Here is a 19,440-nt window from a genome sequence, read left to right on the forward strand (position 1 = left end):
AAGTCTCTACAGTGATGTGCATACGACAATAAGGTTTGCGCCAGCCCTCATTTCTTTATTTTTTGTTAGGACAATGGGAAATAGGTGGAGCACTTCATTAAAATGTGCAAACATTCAAGGAAATGCAGCATATAGGCCAAAAACAGTTTGGACAGTTCTAAAAAGCTTGAAAGTTAATATTAGGCATGACCACTTTTATTCTTCAGCAGAGCCTGAACTCTCTTAGACAGTTTTCTTGTCAGTGCATTAAGTAGCTTTCAGGAATATTTCTTCGAGCCTCTTGAAGAACACACAAAGCTCTTCTTTGGATGCTGACTTCAATAATGATCAGGTTCAGGTTCTGAGGAGGCCATCCATGATTGATAGTGTTTTATTGTATTATTTTTTTTACATTGGCAGTGTGTTTGAGATCATTCAAGAATGTTAAATGAATTAGTTGCATATCAGATGATTTCCACATGGTAAATCAAAAGATTCTGTGTTCATAATTCCATCAATTTCGATCTCCAACACTAACCGGGTGAAATGCCTCCCCAAACCATGACAGAGCCTCCAACACGTTTTGTTGAAGGCTGAAGACAATGTGGTAACTCTCTCCTGACCTCCTCCGTACATATTTACAACAAGTTGAACCAAAAACTTCAGATTTGGATGTGTTGCTGCCACAACTTTTCAGTCAAGTTCTTGTGTAATTTGGCATGTCTCACTTTCCCCCCCTTGTTCACCTCATTTGAATGGTTCTTTGCAGCCACCTTTTGCAGGCCATTTCAGTCCTATAAAAAATGGACAGGTAAAAAAGAGCCAAAGACAAACAAGCTTCAGAAACCCTGAAAAACTGTTGCTTAAGACCACTTTTTAAAAATTATAAGAAACTCTGACTCCTTTGGAACAAATTATAATGAAATGAGGGGGTGGCTAAAGACTTTTGTACAATGTTATATATTCTACTAGAAAATGTAGAACTGTCTCTTGCAAGTGCAGTTTCTCTAGTGAAACTAGCTCAATGAAACAGCGAAGTAGTGAGAGTTGTGTTGATGGCAGCTGTTCCAATAAAGCATACAGCTAAAAATGCTGATAAAAGCTGCTAAAACTGATTATATCTCTATTATGCGTATGTAAACGACAAAGAGTTAGATATCATACATAAAAAAAATTAACTTCTATATCTACATCCTACTGAGAGGATCAAACTGTATTATTAGAAATGCAATCCAAATGGCCACTTTTGACTTCCAATATGAGTGTCCATGGGTACTTTAGTGCAGACACAGCAGTACATATATATGCACAATAGTCTTCAGGTAACATGGCTCATAAGCACATTCCCTATGGACAGAGTGTGTGAGAAACAATGTTAGCTTGTTTTTGATGAAACAGCTGCAGACAATCCAACCTGAAGGAGAATAGTTTGTTTGTATACATATGAGTGCATACCTGAATACACGCCTGCCATTGTGCAATGCACGGTGAAACCATATAGTGCGATGCTCTATGAGAATTTGTGTCCTTTCGGATTTCCATTGGAGACAGCCACAATTTCTAATTTTAGCCCAAGAAATGTCGCTGCTGTCAACACTCCTGTACCGTTATGTCACTTGTAATTCAATACACAAAAGTATTGTGATTGTAACGAATCACAACATATTGTATGTGTTCTCCAGCTGTACTCTTTGTAGATACACATCAAAGATCATAAGAAGAATACAAGTTTGGGGAGAATTTAAGGTTGAAAGGCTAATGCAAGAGTCTTAGCAATATTATCACAAATGATTGGTGATGTCTAACATTGGTGCAGAAAACAGATGTTCCTGAGTATGCACACAAATCTGCACAAAGTAGATTCACAAGAAGATGCGACAGTCAGGGACAGTTTTGACTACCAATTCATTTCCAGAATAACTATAAAGATACTGGCTGTCGCCCATGCTAGCCCTCAGCCTTCTAGTAAATGCACTTATGGTATACATTTTAAAATCTTAGGTGCCATCTTTCTTGAGTTATCGTGTTCATAAGGTTTTCAGAAAATATGACTTTTGACCTTGATCATCAAGATTTTTAGTAGATGTTCCCATGGCATCATTTTGAAAATGCTTGAAACTCGGTGTCCATGCCTGGTGATGTGACAGCAATACCCCATTAGACTTTTATGGCTGACGGGTCACAGTGGAAGGAATCAAGAACCCTAACGTGATTTTTCTCTGGGGGCAACAGCCTATTTTTGAAAGGGTTTCCAGTCCAGCCACTTGGTATCTGATGCAAAACCTCTAGCAAGATTTTCATTGAACCAAAACCTGCTTAAACATCAGTCGTCAGTAAAACTAAAGTCATTAATAGGACAACGAATGTAAACCACAACACTCCCAGTACCAAAGATGTTGCCTGCAGATGTCAGCATATTCATATATATTTAAACACACATTCATGTAAGCACTTGTTTTTTACCTACCTAAGCACTTTGTAACATTCCCGACACTCACTAACACTCCGATGGATTCACTGAGGGAAACTTGTCTTGCCTTGACAAGGATACTTGTCTTGTCCAAACATACTTCACCATCCAGACTGGAGTAAACAAGGAACTGATCCACTGACCTTCTGACTGGCAGAAGCTGTACTCTACCTCCTGACTCCTGCACCTTTAAAGATATCATAAGCTATGATTGCTGTATGATTTCCATTAAAACAAAAGTTATACCACTTAAATTATTTATTAGGTGCATAATCATCCATCAATCCATCCATCCATCCATAATCATGCAAAAGTGAAATTACATGAGATTAATAATCATGGCTGCCAATTCCAAACAAATTAACTTTAATAAAGCTGTAGTGCCTTTTGGAGACTCATTGGGAGATTTCTCCTCTCCTCAACTTCTCCTCTACAACACCCAAGTCTTTACTAAGCCAACCTCATTAACTGCTTTGCTCCTGCAAGCTGCTTCACGGGACAGACACTTTAATTGTTACCCATAAAATCGACATTACATGAAAAATATAATCTAGAAGCAATGATAAATAAAGTGGACTTGTTTTTAATGTCGAGCTAACACTAATTGAAAGTCCCCTTAGAGTGCTGACTGTGAAATTAACAGAGCAAAAGAGACACAAATTATGAACAGTAAATTTATGATAGGACATAAATAAAACTGACCGAACGAGACTGTAAATTGGTCACATTTAGAGCAAACAACTGTTAAAAAAGAAGAAGAAGAAGAAAGAAAAGAAAGAAAACAGTAGGAAAAATAACTTTCTAGGACAAACACAGCAAAAAAATCAACCTCAGGCTGATATTCATGATGTTTCTTTTTCTACATAATATTGTTTTGTTTGGCAACATAAAAGGTAGATTAAAGTCACAATGAAGCCACAATTAAATAGCATTTTATTAACACAGCCAGGTAGTCAGTTACATGTTTCATAACGCTGCTCCTGCTACATGGCTTCCTTCAAAAAAAGGAGAATGTTGATCAGTTATCAGAGACTTCTTAAAAACCTCTTAAAAATAGCAGTTCCTTTTCTTGAAGTTGGATATGTAACAGATCAAATTAGCTGAATGAAAAACTGCTATTTCTTTGGCCCAGCACCCAACACACTAAATGCCCTGTCTTACTCTCGTAGTCTCAAGATCCATCAAGTCATCACCAGGAGCGACAGCCACCCCTGACTCTAATCTCATCCTTTTGCTAAATCTACTTTCACCTGTCTTCAGGAAGAAGAAATGCTAAAACCAAGAATGTCAGTACTTTATGAACTCTAGGAGTTCCAGCAGCTGATTTGTTTTTCCATCAAAACTGAAGCTTTTTATTAAAAAAAATAAAATAAAACAAAACTTCAGTTTTAGCCTGTATACAGTACAACAAGATGGTGCATACAGTCCATGGAAAGACAGTACAGACATGCATATATAAGCACCCTGCCTGGGGCAGCACAGACAGAAGTAAAGATACATCTGCAGGAATTAAAAAATGCTTCTAAATGACTGGATAATTTTCTCTTAACCTGAGGCTTAATGAATCTGCCTGATAAATTGACAAGAGGGGGAAAATAAAGAGAAGTGTGGGGAGAAATATGAGCAGCTGAATCGGTGCAGCCCTGAGCAGCCCTGAGTTCATTCAAAGACGAGACTTAAAGCTAATGCCTGTACAGTTCCACATTAAAGACATAGGAGTCCAGCAAGAAAAATAAAACATCGTTGTGTCCTACTTTACTAACAGCTCTTCAAGGCTAACCACCAGAAATCTATTTAAAATCTGCTGAGACATTTCACTAAAGACTCAAACCATCAATCTCATCATAGTACAAAAGGAAGAGTAAGGGGATCACCAAAGTCATTAAGGGTGATCTTTTAGGAACCAAGCCTTCCAGTTCAAGACAAATGTGCAAACGCAAATTAGCCTGGAGCCCTCCAGTTCAGTTTCAATTTCCAAGGGGTTTTCATCAACAGACAAAGACTAAAATACGCCTACATACAACTTTATTAATGCACTGCACTACAATCCTGGACTGTACTGCTGGCATGTGTCTGTGACTGATATCATGGTCGTGATAAAAAGAGGGAAAAGCCCAATATTTCTTTTTGTCTTTTTTTTTTCCTTGTTAGCGCAATCCAATTCTTTCCTGCACCACCCCGTGTCCTCTCACAATCTGCTGTTTCCTCTACTCAGTGTAAGGCGAGTAGTTTGGGTCTAATGCTCTCATTAGTTCCTGCTCTATCTCTGCATAGCATTGCATGCTGGCTTCATCTTTTATTCTCTGTTCTCATTCAGTTTGAACAGCCCTGCTCTCCCATCTGGGAGCAGAGGATTCTTTTCCTCCCATTATATCATCCTTTCACTGAACTGGATAAACTGTAAATAGGAAGTTTAGAGCCTCTGACAGGGGATGGAGAGTGCTGATGCTCCTCCTGCTACACCCAGAGCCTGATGGTTAAAACAAGGATGATGTGGAGGCTTTTGTGTTAAGTCCTGCACATCTGAAACTGAATGCCACATGACAGCGTGTTGCTCAAAGGCAACACGTGTGATGAGGATATGGGAACCTGCATGAGTCATTATTATGAATTTGATGACAAAATAGCATCAATCCACAGAGAGTGCAGACACTGACATCAAAATATGCTCCTTAAAAATACGTAAAGATCACATACCATCGTGATTATATATATATATATATATGGCAACATGATATATAGAAGCATGCTAAAAATAATACTGTGTACAGCTGCAAAACAGGGCTAGGCTGCTAAATACTTGAATGCATCTGAGCAGTATAAATCAGCTCTGGTGAAATAGATTTAGGTATTCAGCTAAAAAAAAGTGAGTCAGCAAAAACAGGAATGCTGCAGTGGGAAGTTTAACACTGTTGTGTAAAAGGAAAGCAATCTCATAGGTGTGAAATCGACGTGGCTCACTCATTTTCAGCAGGAAACCATCATCAAATCAACACACACTGCAGTATAACGGATGAAAACCAACCCAGCGATAATGATTCAGTCTCATAAACAGGCCTCCCTCATTCTTCTAGAATTAACCAGTTTTAGATTTTGTTAGCTCTCCCTCCAAGTCCAGCCTTAAAAGCCATCCACGCCTTCATTTAAATTCTCTTTAATTTGGAGAGAGCAAATAAAACTCAACAGCATAAAGAGACTTTGTGGTCAGGGCACCATGCCGCTGCTTGTTAGAAGTGTGCTACTAGGTTCTTGGAGGGAATAGAAACTGATGGGGATGAGTGTTACAGAACTGTTGTTTTCTGAGGCTTTGGTGTGAAATCAAAGAGAAGTTTCTAACGCTCGCTGCTTTGGAGAAAAGCCTAGAAATGGAACGGGGATATTATATCAGTTAATGATGACTATCTACAGCAAAACTCCTGCAGGGAGATGTTAAGTACAGTAAGGACAGTCAGAGCATATCATTACATGAATTCTACTTTAAATGTTTACCACCTGAAATGGAATACACACAGCTTTCTAGTTAAGGTTTGAGGTTTTATTTCAGTCAAGAACCATAAACCTTTTTCCCTTTATTGTCACACAGATGAACCTGCCAAATTTTAAAAAAGCATCTGGTCACAAAAGAAATAACTGTTCCAGTTTTCCTTCATTATTTAGGCTCAGAGTCAGTCAGCAGAGCACACTAGCTTTCACTAGTCTGACATGGCTTTTATTTGAGACACAAAAACAAGAGGACAGGAAGACAGATTTTGACAGGGTGCTGTTGCTTTGATGATTCAGCTCAAAATGAACTCTTTGCCAAATTGTCTGCTTGCTTTGTAACAATGTTTAGCTGGGTTGTGCATGTCATCCACATGGATGCCAGGACCCAAGCAGTATTTTGCATTGTGACAACAATACATGAATGCTGTCACGGTCCTGGGTCAGTGGCCCAGTGTTTTGAGTTTCTTGTGTCTGAGTTTTTGTATTATGCTCTTAGTTCTTTGTTGCCCCAGTTTATTCTATAGTCTAGTGTCTTAATTTGGCCTTCTTGTATTCTGTTTAGTTCTCTGAGTATTTAGTAACTGCCCTCTATGTCTCTTTGTTGTTGTTCTCTGTGTTTCTTAGTTGCTCTGTCTCCCCTAGTCTAGTTTGCGTCTGTGCTACTTCCTGTTTTACTTTGAAGGTCTGTGTCTCATGTGAGTGTATCCTACTACTTTGCCCCCTTGTCTCGTCAGTCCTGATTTCTCCCAGCTGTGCTCCCCTTCTGTGTCTCATTCCCCTCGTTATTTCCCAGTGTATTTGAGCCCTGTATTTCTCTGTGTCAGTGTCACGATCTCCCTCATGCTGTGTGCGATTCTCCCCGTGTCTCCTGGTGTACATTATAATTAGCTTTTCCCAGTTTAGTTTTGTATTGTTTGTGATCTGTTTTCCAGCAATAAAGCTGTGCTTTTGAGTTCAAGTTCTGTCCCCGTGAGTTTGCATCTGGGTCCAATTCCTGCCTGCCACACAGCCGAAACATGACAAATGCATTCCCTTGCTCCACGTTCTAAGGGTACTGTTGTTGTCTGGCATCCACATCCAGAGAATCTATAGCAAACGATTGATTTAGGAATGATCATTGATGTTTTTGAAGACTTGTGAACCAAATACAAATACGTGTGCACCAAAAGGAAGTAATATTGATCAGTATCAGTCACAGTATCAGTTCCGCTGTTCATACATAATTCGGTTAGAAATGGTTCATAGCCTACACATTTTAAGCATTTACGGTTTACAGCTAAAAAGATGATAGGGGGCCGGTGATTTCATGATGAAATTATATGCCATCCAGTATAGGTACATGTACCTATAAATGTAAAAATTATGAGTGCAAGAATTTTAACTATTGTCTTGAACAATGCATGAATTCCACAGTCAGTACTATAAGGAATAATATGTGGTTAATTAGCCAAAGAAATGAGAAACGCTGTGTGGGAGTGTGTAGCTCAACTCACAGTTTAATGGAGTGTAGGTTTCAACAGATGCTGATACAATTTTTTAGGGTAATTAAGGTAAGGTAATGTTAACCCTCTACAGCCTGAACCATGAAATAATTGCTAGAGAATTCAAATTTTTTGAAAATGAGTGTTTAGTGAACCTTCTAATGAAATAATTACGATTCATATGTTATTGCTTGCAAGAAGACAAATGAGACCTTCACCTGGAGCACAATTTGGGGTAAAGACCAAATTATTGTGTGATTGGGTGATCATTATGTGCAAGCAGATGCTACCACAGGTGATACCACTGTGGACTGTGTACGAATGGACGGACAACAGACACGTGGCCATTTAATAATGATTAAAATCAGTATACCTGGCAGCTACGATAGTTTTGTGCACAGACAGGCAAAACCGTTAGAACAAAAATGAAATAAGTTCATTATTGTCCAGATAGCAAAAACTGTTTCTTAAAATTTCCTTTTAAAAAATCTTTACACTGATTTACATCTGGAATCCAGGAATCATCCAGGCAGCTCAAGGCAGAGGCCTTATCAGTATGCATGTACAGTACTTTGTTCTGACAGTCACATACTGTACACCCAAGAAAACTATGCACAAAGGAAAGCATGACTTTTTCAAACAGGCTGGTCTATGTGTACTTTCTTGTGGACAGTAGATTTTTCAGAATGGAGCTTGTGAGGATAATTTATCTCTACTGAAGATAAAAAGCGGGAAAGTTAGTTGTTCTTGCACAGCAGTTATAAAAAAAAAAATGGCACGAGGGCCTAAGTGGCAAATTTGTTAAAGAGAGTTAGTAAATTACCACAAATTCAATAATTAGATCCGACATTTCTGCAGTCATAAATATGCAGAATGTCTGCCGAGGTCTTTAAAACATTGCCACAGAGCAGATTAATTCAACCTTCATGTCCTATTTGAGAGAAATCGCCTTTATGCTTGTGCAAAGACTGTTTGTTAAAAAGCTTTTCTGCAGAGTCAGTAATCTCTGGTGCAATGTAAACTAGGGATAATAACATTTTTGTCTTTGTCTGTAAAATATCAAAGATCCAGTTCGTAACACAGAAACCTACATGCAGTGTAATGTCTAAGTAAGTAGGTCGTTTTTGCAATGTACACCACAGCGTCATCATATTTACCAGCTATTCTCTCTGGGGGGGCAGCAGGATGAGGAATGCATAATCTCCCTTGACAGAATGTTCATGAAAATTAGGATGGTGTCACTGCTGTATGCTTTTGGATGCTTAGAAATAGAAGCAGGCTTGCACTGAACTTGTAGCTGCTTTACAAATGGCAGCTGAGTGGAGCAGCTACATTTCTCACTGTGCGCAGGTAAGCAGATGTTTGAGACATCAACTTTAAGAGAATTCAGTTGCAAACAGAATCACAGTGCTGTGGCTTACAAGTTCCACAAGAGCTTAAGTGCAGTCTCCATGGTTACATAGTACTCACATGGGTGAAATGGAACAAGAGCTCGATCTGTAAGAGATGACATATTCACGGTGGAGAAAGAACTTTGCCTTCTGGAGGGAACACACTCTAACACCTCAGACTGGGGTGAGTACGTGTTGAGACCCACCATATGGACCCAGTGAGGGATGATGAGCTGTGTCTCATATGGCCTTGATAGCCCCGGTGGAATCGCGCCTGCCCACCAGCCCAGGCCCACCTGGTCCTTGGCAGAGCCAAAAGCAAAACTCATTCTCTGCAGGCGATACTTCCTGTTGCACACAGACAAGCGCTGAGCCACCCAAGAAACGTCATTCAGTTTGCATTTCCGCCAATGCTTAAATTGTTCTAGGCATTCATGCATGTTTCACACCCACAGTGTGATCACATTTGTCCTTCTGAAAGGAGACGATAGTTCACTCCAACCACGTCAGATCCAGCACATCCAACAGCACTCCAACTTAGCCTTACTTATTTTATTGTATGTACCAACGGATGACCCAAAAAGGAAGTTCATTAGATCAAACATTTTATTCATTTAACCTTTTATTCATTGTTGTTAAGTATTTGCTTCAATTTAACAATTCATAAAGTAAATGATCGCATTCATTTTATTAGCAAAAACCCATTCTTAAAATTTTCATTCATGAAGTGAGGCAGAGACTGAGCGAAACAGGCCTTTATGGTCAAATAGCTGCTAAGAAACCACTACTAAGGAAAAGCAGCAAGCAGAAGAGATTTGTTTGGGCCAAGAAGCACAAGACATGAACATTAGACCAGTGGAAATCTGTGCTTTGGTCTGATGAATCCGAATTTGAGATGTTTGGTTCCATCCGCCGTGTTTTTGTGTGACACAGAAAATGTGAACGGATGGCCTCTACATGCATGGAGGTGTGATGCTGTGATGGTGTGATGGTGTGGTAGGAAGGCTGGCTTGCACAGCATTCTCCCATCCGGTTTGTGTTTAGTCGGATCATCATTTATTTTTTTAACAGGAAAATGACCCCAAACACACCTGCAGGCTGTGTAAGGGCTATTTGACCAAGAAGGATAGTGATGGATCGCCACATGACTTGGCCTCCACAGTCACCTGACCTAAACCCAACCGAGATGGTCTGGGATGAGACGGATTGCAGAGTGAAAGCAAAAGGGCCAACAAGTGCTCAGCATCTCTGGGAACTCCTTCAAAGCTGTTGGAAAACCATTTCAGGTGACGACCTCATGAAGCTCATCGAGAGAATGCCGAGAGTGTGCAAAGCAGTAATCAAAGCAAAGGGTGGTTATTCTGAAGAATCTAAAATCTAAAACATGTTTAGAGTTATTTCACACTTTTTTGTTTACTACATAATCCCATATGTGTTCATTCATAGTTTTGATGCCTTCAGTGACAATCTACAATGTAAATAGTCATAAAAATAAAAATAAAGAAAAACCATTAAATGAGAATGTGTGTCCAAACCTTTGACTAGTAGTGTATATATATCGATAGGCTCATTATAGTAAGATAATAACTTAACTTGGTTAAAGCCTTGTTTACCCAACACTGTCACTAACAACATCTTCCTTGTACTTAATGTTAAATAAGAAGAGATTTTTGCCAAATATACTGAACACATATGCACACACAGACGGGGTAAATCTGTAACCCATGAGCTGATGATACAGTAACATAGTGCAACACACTTACTGGCTCAGAGGAGTCCTTTGTAAATGACTGGAAAAGCACTACTTCTACATGTGCTAGTTAAAAAAACCTCCTGGTCTATAGCATTTGAAATTGATGCCACAACGTTAATTATAAGCAGATATAAACACATAACGCCAACTATGGGAAAGCAGCAGCACACTAATGCTTTGTTACATTGTATTGCAATTGTAATAACTTGCCCACTGAAATAAAGCAGACTCTACCGATAACACTCATGTAATGTGGCTAAAAGCTTCTGAAGAGTTGCAAAAAGGCCCTTGAGGTTAAAACACTTCTTCTTCCGGTGGCACTTTTTTGAACATGTACGGCAGATTTAAGTATTCTCGTTGCTGTTGCTATGTATCAGAGTCCTTTAAAAGGATGCATGCTTCTTGACATGTGGCTCTCTTTTAATAATGCTCTCATGACGACAATGTTCCTGGCAGAAACAACATGCAACTGTTGAGGCACAACAAAGCCAGTCTGAAGTGACTGACTCATTTAACTCTATGATGGTTGGTGGCAAGTGAATGTATACGAATGTGTGCTGGGAAAACAGGAGCGGGTACACTAAAAACCCATGGGGTCAGTCCTCCTATGCTTGCTTGGCCTTTTTTGGTATAAGTTAAGAACAGGCTAACTGCAAAAAAAACCCTAGAAATGGTGCTTCTTTACCTCCCACGTGAATGAAGAAAGCCTACCTCTGAGGCCTTTCTCCAGTCAGTAGTAGCTGTCTGTACCTAAATATACTTTCCTCTCTTTTCTTGCTTGGTCTAGGCAGTGATACAGTTAATCTCCTCTCTGTGTGCTGCTGCTCTCCATAAGAAGAGAATGAAAGGGAGAGAAGCGTATATACACGCTGAGAAAACAAGCAGGGAGGAGTGGCGAGGGGCCAGGTGACTCAGAACATGTGACAGGGGGGTCATTGCGGTGGGAGGCAGTGAGATGAATGACTGAGGTGTGAATCCGAATCGCTAATGGAGGCATCCGCCCCCACCAACCCCTCTCTTCCTGAAGTCTGCGATTAGCTCATCTCCAGCCTAATGTCAGGCTACAGGGCTTCATCTTTTGAGCCAGGCGTTTGAATATTCCTGTTTTAATGTGAGAATCTGCAAAATTTCCAGATCTTCTCTGTGGTATTTGTTTATGCAACAGAGAAAACCAGATAAAGTGCATACATGGAAATTGTTCATTTCTGCTTTTCACGGGCTGTTTTGATGTACGACAGCTTGACCATTTTGCTTTATGTAAAATCTGAAACGCTTCCTTTTCACACTTCAGCAGCTAATCTGACCATTCACTCTGCCTGTTGTTAGTTGCCTTGGTTACACAGTCAGTGTGGCATCATAGTACAGTACCGATCCTGCTCAATGCAGAGAAGCGCACTGAGCAGAAGGGTGTGTGTTGCACGCTGCATATTACTAAATTTGGAAGACTTTTTTTTTTCATCTTTTGGATGTCCAAGACGTTTGTTTATGTCACCAAACAGCGAGTAGAGATAAAATATTCATGTACATTACAGCGCAGATAAGTGCTTCTGTTGTTGCCTTTCGTGCAAGAAGAGCAGGAACAGTTGTTTTGAATGATTTTTTTATTAGATCTGCTCATTCAAGTCTACCACCTGCTCCCTCGGCTCAGTTTCCCTCCTCCCTTATCTGTAGTCGAGTGGGATTCATTCAATGTGAAGCTTCTACTTCTTATTAAAGAAGAAGGTTGTCAAATTAGCAAAGGATACAAATTTGCTCAGATATGGGACAGACTGAGACAAAACTACTGTCTGAAATCTTGGAATATGGCTGAATCCATCAGGATGTCATAATACAACAACATGTATGAAGGATAGATGGGTCTTTTGCAGTGATGATCTTAGAACTAACACCTAAATGTGCAGTCCTGTTTGGCATATCGAAACTTATTGTTGAGTTCGGCTCATTGTTTACCTAAACACACTGTTTTGGGCCATTGTTAGCAGTCCTACTGTTCCACTGTTCATGAACGTCTAAATTTAGATTTACTTTAAACTTTTAAATGGAAAAACAAAGATCTAATTGTAATGGGAAATAAACATAAACACAAGATCAACCCAAACCAATCTAATACCAGAGAAAGAGAGCTGATAGCTGGGATATGTGCTGCAAAGCCAGTTCGGGATATCCTGGGTTTTACTCAACCCAAAATTCACAGTCCCATTAAGTGGTGTCATGAGGGTGTTTTCAACTCTGTTTGTGAACCCAGGTGTTCTGAATCTAACTGTGAGAGGTGAAATAGGCAAGTGTAGCTGTGTATTTCTCTCAAGAACTCAAAGCTATATGCTGCATACAAAGCCACGAGAGAAAACTGGCAAAACTGTTCCATCAATAGGGCACAAGGAGAGCATCTAACAATAATTACACTTGTGTATTCCAGTGATTAAATATGTTGCTTTGATATATTCTTGTAGTGCGTAAGTCCGTTTTAGCCTCATTCTTTGTGCTGGAATCCTGACAGTATTAAATGATCCTGGGAGCTTAATATATAGTCATAATTCAAAACAGTATGAAGGCTTACTTGCAGGTCTTATAGTGTCAACAAATGCAAGGCTTTAAAGCTCTAATCGCTCTGTCTTTTAGGATTATATCACCATACAAAGACCTTTAGAGCAATGAAATGGCAGCTCCCAATGCTGAGAATTTATTTCTTTTATATAAGATAAGTAGGAGCTCATCAGGGAAGGACACTTTTTTAAAAAAATTTTGTAAGAGCCCCTCTCACAAGCTGTCCACCGTGCTTCACTGGATCTTCTATGCAAGGCGGTGCTTTTATATGCATTGATATAAATCACTGCACGATATAAATCATCTCGCACATAACTTTTCTTGAGAAGGTTGTGTCGTCTTAAACACTCTGAGAATAAGGATAACAAGGTTAATAAGGATATCAGCCGTTAGATGACTTTCTGTTTTGCTTCTAAAAGTAAAAAGCTAGACTCCACCCACACAAGATAGGCAAACATGTACATTTAGCACCTAAAAAGAGTGCTAATTTCCTCAAGAGATCAGAAGTAAGAGAGGTGATAGTGGGCTTTTTTAGTGGTTTTAGGTTTCTGTTCTATAACTTCCTTTTATAGTCCTGAACTATCACTTGAGCATCACCTCAAGCTTTTGGCTTTGGCCCTCTGCATCTGGGGTCCTGTTTTTCAGGCCCTCCTCTCCTGTGGTTCATTATACAGCTTTTTATGAAGTTGCGTAACAGCTTGGTGTCAACTGTTTGCTTTAGCTTTCTCTCTCAAGGTGACATCTGGTCAGTGTTGTGTTCACAACCAGTTTCCAGGGCTCCCAAAGTGGTCAACAACCCCTCAGATAACCCAGGTTTAATGCTGTGTTTTATTGAGGCAATAAAGACAATGGCAGCTGCATACAACTAGCCAATGCCAAGCTATTTAAACAACAATTAAAAAACAGAATCCTACTTCCATTTGGAAATTACTAATTTGAGAATATACAATGAGACAATAGTGATTAAGCCTGCAGTTCACGTATGATTGAAGTTGCCTCCTTTAGAAAAAACAAAATCCTTGCCCTCCTTTAACATTTCTGATTTAATTGCACACTGTCTTAAAAGCTGCCAGCTCTATCACCGAGCCTTTCCTCCCCATTCTCCTCTTTTCTGCCAGAAGCCAAAGCCGCAGTGTTACACTTCTGAAAACTGCAAACTGACAAATCTGAGCTTGTCATCTTGCTTGAAATCCAGAGCGAAGTCAGAAAACACACACAGACAATACAGCCTGCTCAAGCTGAAATACGCCTCCGTTTGAAGGTGTCTAAAAAATACTTTCTATCCCTCAGGCTGAATTCAGACTCTCATTAAGTCCTGATTCAGGGGGCAACTCAAGGCACATCTCTGCCCACGTGACCATGGTGACAAACGACCAGAGCGCCATTGATTGTAGTCACGCAACAGCCCCGTTGTATTCAGGTCCTGTCATACAACTTTAATGAAAACAGATTGCCCCTGTCCTTCAACTGTGCAACATGCAACAGGGACCAGAGCCACATGTAGGCAAGACAGTATTAAAAGAGACAGAAAAACCAATAACATTCCTCATGCGCAGAACACAACAAACATGAAAGTGCTTCATTTTTTTGTCCCAGATAATAATCTTGTTACATCGACAGTAGTTTTTTATTTAACTGATTTCGGAAGTTAAAAGGAAACATCGCTAGAAATTTCAACACATTTCATCAGCGTTTTGTTCTATAGGGCAGAAACATACTGCAAAATGTGCAAAATGTCAACGTCTAAATTTTCTTTAGACCCTCAAATATTAATGGAAACAACAAATCAACATCGCTTTAAGCCCCCTTTTTCTTCTCACTATTGTAAATGAGAAAATAACAGAGCAGGCAAAGTAGGGTGACAAACTGCCAATGACAGCAATAGGTAGCCTGTTACTTCTAATCCAGTGTGAAAAGGAGGAGATGTGCCAGATCAGGACCACACCAACGTCACTGCCTGATTTTTGCATAAGCAACTCACTTGCAGATGAAAATGTCAGACAACGGCAGAGCGAATCAATCCTGAGGTGAAATATTAATCTGCTTCAATTTAAAATTCCCCTTTAAATTTTCTATTTGTGGATGGCCAGGCAGGGTGGCTCTTTGAAGCTTCGTGGTGCTGTGGTAACCCTTCCTCTAAAGATGAGGTTTGAGGATAGAAACAACTCCTTCCTGCGTGATTTCCACATGGACACACTCTCTCAATTTATAAGGCTCTTAATTGTTTCCTCTCCGTAAACAGAGCCGGCAGCGTGACATGTTACAACACAACCACCCTCCGTGTCTTCCCCTGGTACGACCCATAATGACTCATGTCAACAACTTGTCCCAAGTGCCTGCAGAGAAAAAACCAGCCTAATAAGAAAGCAGCGGCGAGAGACTGACAATCCACAGCTGATCTGCTCTACAGAGCATGCACTGGCATCTTTCTTTTTTTCTTTTCCCATCAGCTTCCGCCTCCCTCACAACACCAAATTACAAAACACGTTGCAGTAAATAAGCAGAGCTGCAATACCAAGGAGAGAAACAAACAAAGCATCTTAAAAAAGTAAAGGTGAGAGTAAACAATGATCCATGCGAGGCACTGCACAGTCAGTGGTGTGTGGAAGTTGAAACATGGACAAAAATAGTTTCCTGATACATATTGCATGTGCAACTACAGCCTGTAGCTCAGTGCTGTGGAAGTATCATTATACTGAACAACTCTTGAGGCGTGCAGATGTCAGAGCCTATTTTACAGCCTCTGAAAACTTGATCTCTGATATTAGACTAGGATCTCACAAGTAAAAAGACATTAGCTGAGGCAGATTTCACAAAATATTTGAAGTTCCATTTATTATTATTGTTATTTTTTTTAATAAACTCATCTAATGCATATCATTAGATCTCTGTGGGTGTGGATTCATTGGATTTCACTGATTGTATATGAAACTTGGATGTAACTACTGTGACTTTTAAAGCCTTGGTCAGAGTAACTTGTAATTGTTGCATCTTAGTTTCTGAAGCCAGTCAAACCAGTCTGGATTCCAACATCATGTCATATGTAATAAGACTTGAAGAGATCAGGGAAGAGGTCTTTTGTGAGGAGTCTCTCACTGATTAGTAAGAATGTACTGAGTTCACTTTTCACAGAAGCTATGTCCATCTTTCATACAGGGTCTATGTGAAAAAGAAAAAGAACATAATTAGATTCTTAAATACTGGATTGATGCAAAAAGAGTTTTTTTGCATCTGCGTTTTCAAACAGTCACCCAACTTCCCACTGGATAGAAGGACAGAGAAAAAAAATACATGAAATGTCCCGTGTGATTAAAAACAGAGGATGATGCTCAGTGCAGCTGACAGTCCACCTGACTGATTTTATATTTTATCGATTTTATACATCGGTGCACAATTCCAGACGCTGACTGTTGCATGCCACTCGTGAAAGTGATGATGGTCAATTCCACAGATGTATTGTCTTCTTCTGCTTTTATCAGCCTCCCAATGTATAATAATAAATCAGTAATAACATTTATTATTATAACTGCTGTGATGTGTTTTAACAGTCAGAGGATGATCTGGAAGGCTGTTTGTATTGAAAATTCATTACTATAGGAGCTGTACCGTAGGAGCTTACAAGGATTCTGACAGTCAACCAGTAATGTATGCATACACTGTATGCTCAGTGTACTCATTTTAAATGCAACCTCCCTCTCTGTCACAAACGTGAGCGTCTTCTCTTTCATGTTGAGATTAGCAGCTTAATGTTAGATGCTGCATTGCGTGAGTGCCTAACAGCTGCCACAGGTATCACTGCAGGATTTTTTACTATAGCATACCCCTTATTTTCCTCTCACTCACTTGTCACAGTGGGGTATTGATTCACTGTAAATGGAGTGCTACAAGCACGGATACAGCAGCCGCTGTGCACTTAGTCTCTGACTTGATGGTATCACTTATTCCTGCTTGGCCGCTTGAGTCATGTGAGGCCAGCTTCGACTTCAAGTTGATGGGCGGACAGGAGCCGCAGCAAAATTAGGAAAGCCGTCAAATGAAGCATATTAATTTAAACAGGGCACCCTGAATCAGAGATAATAGTGGCAGCATTTGACATACGTGGAAGTGGAAGTCAGCATGATTTATTTTGTTTACAGTATATGGTTTGCTGTGAGCATCACATCATATTTGCATGGCACCACATTTATGAAACTGAGGGTCTGCAGGCTGTTTGGAAATGGTTTCTAATGAGCAACAATGCATCATGCAATTTAATTTTCTCTCTGCTGAAATGTAGCATTTAATATGTTTGGCATGCTTATTAAGTCTAGAAAAAAAATTTTTAAGTGAAATAAACAGTTTAAATGGTAAAAAGGTGTATCTATGAGGCATACCTCACATCTGTGTTATGTAAAGTCAATACAACAGTCAGCCTCTGCAGTGGCTGAGTATCCACATGCCTTTTGATTCCGCTCTTCAAAAGGAGAGACCGCACTCACACGCTACAGTCCTCATAAAAACAGCCCGTCCCATCTCTTATTACTTTATCTCTAACCCTGCCACACTCGGTGGATGTTTCTTCTGACTTAAGTCATTAAACTCCCCTCGCCCACTATGTTTATTTTCTCACAACACTGAAAACAATGTAATGAAAAATACCACACTGGGAGCATCTGTGTAAGCAGCACAGCCTCCTCCAAAATGAGCAAACTCCTCTGCTCCTCCTCATCACTGCATCACTGTTTCCACTTGTTAGAGCAGAAAAGAAATGCTATATATATATGATAATCTCACCGGTCCTCTGTGTGATATCTCACTGCAGTACATACCAATTTATGTACCAATATTGTGGCTCACTCTGTGTTCAGATCTACACACAGTACAGGCGCTCAGCACAACTCAGCTTTTTATGTTGGTCTTGCACATTAGTGGCTCTCAGCGGTCCCACAAAAATTTTAATGAGCACAAATAAACTATCTCAGAGACAAAGGATACAGTGTAATATTACATAATTGAATGTGCTGCAGTACTTTGAGAAAAAGCACAGATTTGAATGAGCAAACCTCGTGAAAGTGATCCCACAGCTACTTCTACAGACCAGGGGAACCAGCTCTGCTCTTCTCCCAATTATTTCTATTAATTAGCAATGTTACTGTTGTCCTCGTAGATAAACCAACAATAACAGATTCGTACATTTGCATTTGCCTTTTTCAAAACAGTCGATGCACCTTCCACATCTATATTGTGCCAGAAGCTCACGCAGAGTCAAGAGCAGTTGCAATGCAAAGTTGGAGCAGCTCTCTCCCCGGAGATCTAATTGTGTACAAATTGCGAGGCTAGGTGGTAATCTGCTGCACTTTCCTGCTGCCACTGGGGCCACATGGGGTTAAGCGGAGGTCTGGACCTCTTCTGGGACTAAACAAATCATTACATACAGCTCACCAGTGCATCACCCTTCTTAAAGTACCTTAAGGACATGAGTTAATGATGAATGGCATGACTCTATAATGGAAATGCTGTAGTATTTATTTTCCTATGTAATTCTGAGTGTGACTCAATCATCTGGCAAGGGTACGGCTTCTATCCATTGCTAGCTGTTCTTGAGAGATCCTGATTTCAGCATAAAAAATAAAAAAATCTAAGATTTCCAACAAAACTAAACTTAATTGAATTAATACAAAGGTCATCAGTGCAGTTTAGTGGTTTAAATTACCACTACCTAAAACATTTGCCCCTCATGACATATGTGAGGCATAATGAAAAACATGTCATTAAAACTTTTTGTTGATTAATTTGACCCGATTTGACCCGAACACGACAGGAAGGTTAAGTCAATTTTTTACATTCACATCTGGAAGTTTTCATCTGCTTCTGAGCAATGACAAAATGACTTAAGGTAAATCTCATTCAACAGCAGGTCTCACAGGAACATTATTGACCTTTGACAGGTCACCGTTTGCCAGCTTTTTTTCCCCATGGTGAAAGTTTGCTCTGCGGAGTGGCAATCGCCAGCATCGTTTTATGATTGAATTTATCTGGGTGATGTGAGAGCATCTCCTGCACGTTCAGCATCAGCACGTACTGTGCATGTGTTTGTGCCGGGGAAACCAGTGAAGATAGAGTGCTGTAATAAACTCTGGGAATAGAAACTACAGTGAAACTTGCTGTTAAGAATAAATAAATAATTAAACAAGGATTGGAGGTGTTAAGGATTCCGGTTCATTCTTCTGTATTCTTATTATTGGAGGACTTCGTTACATATTCAAATCCAGTTTTCTTGTGGATGCGATCACTAATGAAAAAGTGGTAACATGTGGTAAAATGTAGATGTCACATAACTTCATTATATATATATATATA

The 19,440-nt window shown here is 39.8% G+C and overlaps 1 protein-coding gene across 1 annotated transcript in view; it reads right to left on the reverse strand.

Annotated features, from left to right (window-relative positions):
* The window catches only part of camkvb (CaM kinase-like vesicle-associated b), a 43,770-nt gene that overhangs the window by 23,877 nt on the left and 453 nt on the right, over window positions 1-19,440 (reverse strand). The window lies entirely within an intron of this gene.

Source organism: Pundamilia nyererei, unplaced genomic scaffold (assembly GCF_000239375.1).
Source record: "Pundamilia nyererei isolate P.nyererei 1_Seehausen unplaced genomic scaffold, PunNye1.0 scaffold00391, whole genome shotgun sequence".
Lineage (NCBI taxonomy): Eukaryota > Metazoa > Chordata > Actinopteri > Cichliformes > Cichlidae > Pundamilia > Pundamilia nyererei.